Source organism: Borostomias antarcticus, assembly GCF_949987555.1.
Source record: "Borostomias antarcticus genome assembly, chromosome: 2".
Lineage (NCBI taxonomy): Eukaryota > Metazoa > Chordata > Actinopteri > Stomiiformes > Stomiidae > Borostomias > Borostomias antarcticus.
The window spans coordinates 4844571-4851035 of NC_140235.1; the positions used below are offsets into that span (position 1 = coordinate 4844571).

Here is a 6465-nt window from a genome sequence, read left to right on the forward strand (position 1 = left end):
GGGGTATATTGACATTTGCACTTGCATGTGGTTATGTTATGTACACTAGATATTCTATGTACACTAGATATTCTATGCACACTAGATGTTCTAGATAGAGGTGCCAAATGGCCAGTGAGCTCTTGCTGAGCCTCTCCGTGCTCGCTATATGAGTGCTGTATCTCTTCCCTGACCGTAGCAGAGAGAATCTAATCTCTACAGTACTCTAATCTGTACAGAGCAACAAGACTCAGTGAGATACCAATGGGCTTTTCCCCTAGGCACTTAAGTCTACTGACCCTTATGAGCCCATGATGGATGGTGGCCATTTGATTCAGATTAAGGGCAATCAAGTTTACTTTTAAACAAATATTACTTTAGTTGAGGTCAATTTACGTTCAGCACGAAGGTGTTGAGCGCGAGTCTGAAGCCACCAGGAACAGACGGGTTTATCCTCAGTGTTTCTTTGATCACACAGCCGGTGAACTTGAACGGCTTTAGCAGCTCGATGTCCAGTGACTTGTCCTTCCTCTGAGTCCCAAGCATGTCATATGAGAGGATGAGGATTTAAAAGGGGGACTCAGATATTTGTCGAGACACTTGAAAAGACAGGGTCATCATAATCAACCCAGGGATTATAAGTAAAATGGTTTGATATAGCACCTGTTTTTGTTTTTGGTTACAAATGGTTCTGTATCCCTGAGTGTAACAGTAGAGCCCTCTGAGAAAAGGACCCTTTTCAGGTCCATAAGGTTCCAGAATAGAACAATTTCAGATCAGAACAACCACCTGTTCACCAAGGCCTTTGGTCTGTAGTTAGTTAGTGGTTAGTTAGAAGTAATGTTTTCGGTGCCGTGTGTCGTGTGTTTGTGCGTGCGTTTGTCTGTTAGCAGGATTACGCTTAAACTGGTGGACCGATTTTCCCGAAACTTGGTAGAAGGGTGTAGCATGGGCCATCTTAGAACCCATTAAATTTTGGAGTAGCACAGGGAGGGTCCACGGGCCACCCAAACACAGCCGGTCATTCACCTCCATTAATTTTTTTGAACCAGGATTACACAAAAACTACCTGACCGATTTTCATGAAACTTGGTGGAGGGGTGTAGCATGGGCCAACTGACAAACCCCTAAATTCTGTAGCAGATCCGAATTACAGGGAGGGTCCATGGGCTGCCCAAATACAGCCAGACTGGCCATTCACCTCCATAAATTTTTTTGGATTATGACTAGGCAAAAACTACCCAACTGATTTTTATGAAACTCGGTGAAGAGGTGTATCATTGGCCACCTTAGAACCCATTAAATTTTGATCGGAATCACAGGCCGGATCCACGAATGAAAACAAAACTTAGAACGAAGCTCCCTGTGTGGGGGTGCTAGAGACACAGGGTTGGACTGGGGTGTGCATGAGGAGAGCCCAGAGCACATTGCCCCCCCGCCACCTCTGGCCTGAGGGGGGCGCCACAGATCCGGCCAAATACAGCCACCCATTCACCTCCAGTCATTTTTACCTCAGCCCCAGCGAATCACAGGGCATGTCCACAAGCCTTCCCAACATGGCCCAGATGTCATTCATCTCCATTCATTTTTTGGACTAGGATTATGCAAAAACTACCAGACTGCTTTTCATGAAACTCGATGGAGGGGGTGTAGCATGGGCCAATTTGGAACCCATTCAATTTTGGCATGCACAGAGCAATGGAATGGAGGCAGAGGTCTGTGCTCTCTGAGCACCATTTCTAGTTTTTGGTATTTTTATTTTTCCGCAATGGAAGTCTATAGCAACATCTATAACCGACAGTTCACTTTTTACGAAACTTTGCACAATGTTAGAGGGTCATGGGAAGAGGCTGTGTAATGAATTTTAAATTGATTGGCCAAAGGGGGCACTATAGCAACCGACTGAAATAGCGTACTTTGAACAGGCATATCTCATGCCCTGTTTGACCTAGAGTCATGAAACGTTCCACACATATGCATCTCCTCACGAGGAAAAAACCATAACTTCTGGTTATATAGATTTTCCACCATTTTGAATCTTTTGAAAAAACGCTTGAAGTCTATCTTCTAGGAATTATGAGCAAATTATTATTGTGGAGGGCATGGCTTTTCACATAAAGGTGTATAACTTCTGAACAGTTGGACGGAACACCACAAAACAGAGACGAACCCTCAATTATTGGGCCGATCAAACAAAATGGGGGCGCTAGGCAGCTCATTTCCGGTTTAGGCCTGACCACCATTCCAATTTTTCCTAAACATACTGTACTGTGATGCATGGGCATGCCTAATGACCACTGGAGAAAGATTAAACTGATTGGTCATAGGGTGGTGCTATAACAAGCTAAAATGCTTAAAGTCGCACTGAAATGAAAAAAGCATTCTGTCCCATTTTGATTCACATAATTGGTCATAGTGTTCACCTATTCAACGATGTATGCCAAAAGAATTACAAAATTCTACTTTTGTTGTAATCTTATATCAAAGTATATAATTTCTTACTCCCTGGAAAACGGTAGGTCACGTGCAATGACGACAACAGGTACCACCCTGTGGCCAAAGGGTGTTCATATTTCTTGTTTGAGTAGGTCATGGCATGCTCTAAAACTTAGGCTACTAATTGGACACAAAATCAAATTTAATTTTGATGTTGATATAAGCGTTTTTGTGCAAAGTGATCCCGATCACGCTTTCAGCATATTTTCAATGCCATTTTCAATTACCACATCGCTCGAATGTGGCTATGGCATGTTTAGCTTCTTGCCTTTGATGCTTTCGTTGCACTTGGCCCCCATTATTGCTGCTTGTAGCTATTTTATTATTATTATTATAGTTCCACACTTTACAGTGAAAGGGGTTATTTGTGGACTTTTTTCAGAGGGTTCTTCTGCCATTCTGCAATTGCTCTATATATACCTTTTTGTAGTGTAGAAATGTCAATAATGGAAAATAGATAACTGGAAATATATGCTGACTAGCTACACCAAATCCTTCCTTCTGGGTGCCTGGGAGGACTGATGACACACAGAGAGAAGGCCTACCTTTTCCTGGAGCTCCTGGCGAACTTTACGCATCACGTGCCCGTGCAACCGCATAAACATAACCAGAGGTGGCTGTGCTGCTGGCTGTTGTCTCATGGCCTCCGAATAACAACTCTGTAGCCGATTCTTTAATTTCCTAAGGGAGGGGTTGAGGGGTTAATGAGTACCAATGAATGAATTAATGTTCATATGTAAAATAGAATATGATTGCATGGAATCATAAATGTACCGCCATGCGCAGTCTCTCCTCGTTCCTCTCGCCATTTTCTATCAATAACTGGAGGGCATCCTTATAATTATTGTTTCTTCTTGATGTTCTGCTCTATTTTTGAGTGGATGACATTGCGGGCTCTCAACCCCTGCAAATAGAAAAGTCAAGAGCCATGGATCGATGAGCATGGACAGGGAGTCCCATGTGATGGGGATACGCTTCAATCAGTCAATCTGAAACATAATTTGACAGTCACGTCAGCCTACCCGGTACAAACCGCTGAAAGGAACATCGATTGGTAGAGAGAAAAGATTATTTATCATTTATTCAAACGCCTCTAATTCCAGCTCGTCCGTTGTTTGCTCCGGCTCGAAACCCAGAAGGATCCTTATCGCGATGCGGAACATGAGTCGCTTCATCTCAGGGTAGACCGGGACACAGGAGTCGCTCTCCAGCCAGCCGTCTCACCTCCTCCTGAATTACAGGGATATACTGCTCCAGAGCCTCCTGGGAGGAAGGCTTTCATGATCGCCTGGCAGAGAGAAAGAGGGGGACCTGAAGACATCCACGCCAGACAGCCAAACACAAACGAAGCGAGGTAAACTTTTTTTTCAGCACACAACACAACCATGTAGCACGAGAAGAATTGCATCCATATTGGATGCAAGGCGTTGTTGCCTTATATAGCCTACCCTTTTCTTGCTCTTGTGGAGAGCACCGTGCGCGTTGGAGTGGGCGTGAGAGCCGAGGATGAGACGCACTGAAGGTGGATACTGCGCAGCGACTAGTTTGGCTCAGACATAAGAATTCTCTGAGCCCATTATCAGCACCGGACTCCCGAACAGATGGGTCTTATAAATATATCCATATTTCTGACGTTTTATTCTCAAAAACGTTCTCTCGAAAAATAAAAGAGAAATGACTACATTCTTTGTGAGCATTGTCACATAAACCTACAGACAGCTGAGCATCTTATGAATCTATGGGTTTCTGTTCATGTAGAGTTGAGATGTGAATGTTCTCCATTAATTTACCTGCAGGATCATCTGTAGCGTCTCTCCCAGGAAAGGTAACCCGTGGTGCCCGGTGGCGCGTCGCGACAGGTTGGGTCGCATCCACTGATGACGTATATCTCCCAGAGTTTCACCACCGCCACTATCAGCACAAGAGTGCACAGGCACGCTGCGAACAGCATGTAGAAACCCATCTTCTCGAGGGGGATTGAATCCCTAAACTGTGGTGTTCGGGGAACTGCAGTGGCTTTGACGGTCACGAAGTTCTGAAATGTTGCTCTCGACTGGTATGTCTCAGTCTCGTACTCCATTTCATATTTTTATAACCCTGTGTTTTAACAACTCCTGGCTCCATCTTACCTTGGATTACCTAAAATTAGTTCACGCAGAGTTCATCTTAATTGCGCTCCTATAGGGCTCGCGCTCCGCCCACAATGGACTTGATTTTTCAAAAACCGTTTCCAGGGGAGGGGCCCAGAAGCCCTCTACCATCTTCTCTAGCCTTCCCTCACAATAAAGAACTAAAATAAAATGATGGGGTGATACCATGCTCGAACCCAGGTCGGATCGATGGGAACGATGAATTATTATATTCCAATCGAATGTTCATCTTGTAGTCTGTATAGCCAACATTCAAAATTGTAGTTAATTGTGTGCGTTAACATTGACCCATCTGTCTGTAGTCTATCCAATGGCCATGTGGCCAGTAATGTGGATAAGGGTTCCTTACAGTGTTTGATGAATGGTTTAAACTGGGATGCTTCACACACGGTCAACCTTGCATACAGTGAACTGATGCCCGCAGCGCGCGACTATCTAGGGTTGGGCTGTGACCCGCTTGCAGTCCCACAGGCTACCCACCCTGACCTGTATGTGACCTACAACACGGACCATGACATCCGTGTGAACCCCGCCAAGTTCACTGTCTGTCAGATAACGAGGCACCAGGACCCGTACAGCGCACATAATAGGGTTCGCGTTTGTCCGCAGTCATCCGGACTATTCTTCGACTGTCAATCATTGCAATCAAGTTGAGGGCACAATGGTGACCTGTGTCAAGAAGGAGGTCAATATATGAATGGGGCTTTTGCCTCAACGTTTGCTCCGTTTTTTGTGTTTTTTGTGTGTTGTTTTTAAAAATAAAAAAACACATTGTATTTAGTCTAAGCAGAGAGGATAAAATTAGCAAAGTTTTTCAGCGTAAGATATTTGGCAATGCAAAGGTTGCATTGGCCTATATATCTTTGCAATGTAAAACGATGGCATTTTCAAACCCCAAAAATATTATTTTTTAAATAGGACTAAATTATATTTTATGTAGGCTAAATATAAGTTGTATAAATCTCCTAAGCCACGTTTGATAATAATTCCTTGCAGTAAAAAATAATCTCATTGGAGATGTGGAGTTGGAGTGAAGTGGTCACCCAGCGCATATGGGGTCAGTAGCTCTGCTTCTAAGTTCACTCTAGGTGTAATCTTATATGTTCAGTTCACTAGTACTTGTAAGCCATGCGAATTATGTTCATAATAATTTCATTAGCCTATCTGGATTTGAATATGAGATTATTAAAGGATGAAATAAATACTATATTTCGGCATAATGTTTTAGCATTGGAATTCAGTGCCATGCTTTAGGATCAGTTGTAACTTTCAAATTTCACGTGATCAAAATTTATCTAACCAAAACCATTTCGATTAATGTGTTATGTTTTTCGGTTCAATAATAGACATTGTGGTTAACATGTTATGGCCGCAGTTAGTGTGACAAGCAAACCCCCCATTATTCAGTACTTTACTTTTTACATAACTACAGTATTATAACAACATCTACATACAAATAACACATAAAAACAACAGGACAAATAATGTGTAATATGTACAAACTCCATAAAGGAGAAAAAGTGCTATCTCCTTCCATGAATCAAATAATTTCACAGCGCTTCCGTTATAGTACTTACATAATCAACACGTGAATAATAATTAGGCTACTACTACTACAACTACTACTACTACTACTACTACTACTACTAATAATAGTAGTAGTAGTAGTAATAATAATAATAATAATAATATTAATAACAGATATGAATAATAACACAAGTAATAATGATAACACTTATAATAATAATGGTCATAATCATCGTTACTATTATTCATATAGCCTAATAATATAATAAAAGCCAAATGATTGCAAACTGAATTCTCATTCATAAATTCATAA

General features: G+C 42.2%; 1 pseudogene across 1 annotated transcript; it reads right to left on the bottom strand.

Moving 5' to 3' along the window:
* Nucleotides 1-366: 366 nt before the first annotated feature.
* LOC311329502 (cytochrome P450 26A1-like) lies at nucleotides 367-4346 on the bottom strand (annotated as a pseudogene). Its single transcript has 6 exons — nucleotides 4266-4346; nucleotides 3924-4130; nucleotides 3498-3763; nucleotides 3250-3379; nucleotides 3021-3156; nucleotides 367-528 (listed from the first exon to the last, which is right to left on the bottom strand). The product of its transcript is annotated as a cytochrome P450 26A1-like (transcript).
* Nucleotides 4347-6465: the final 2119 nt, after the last annotated feature.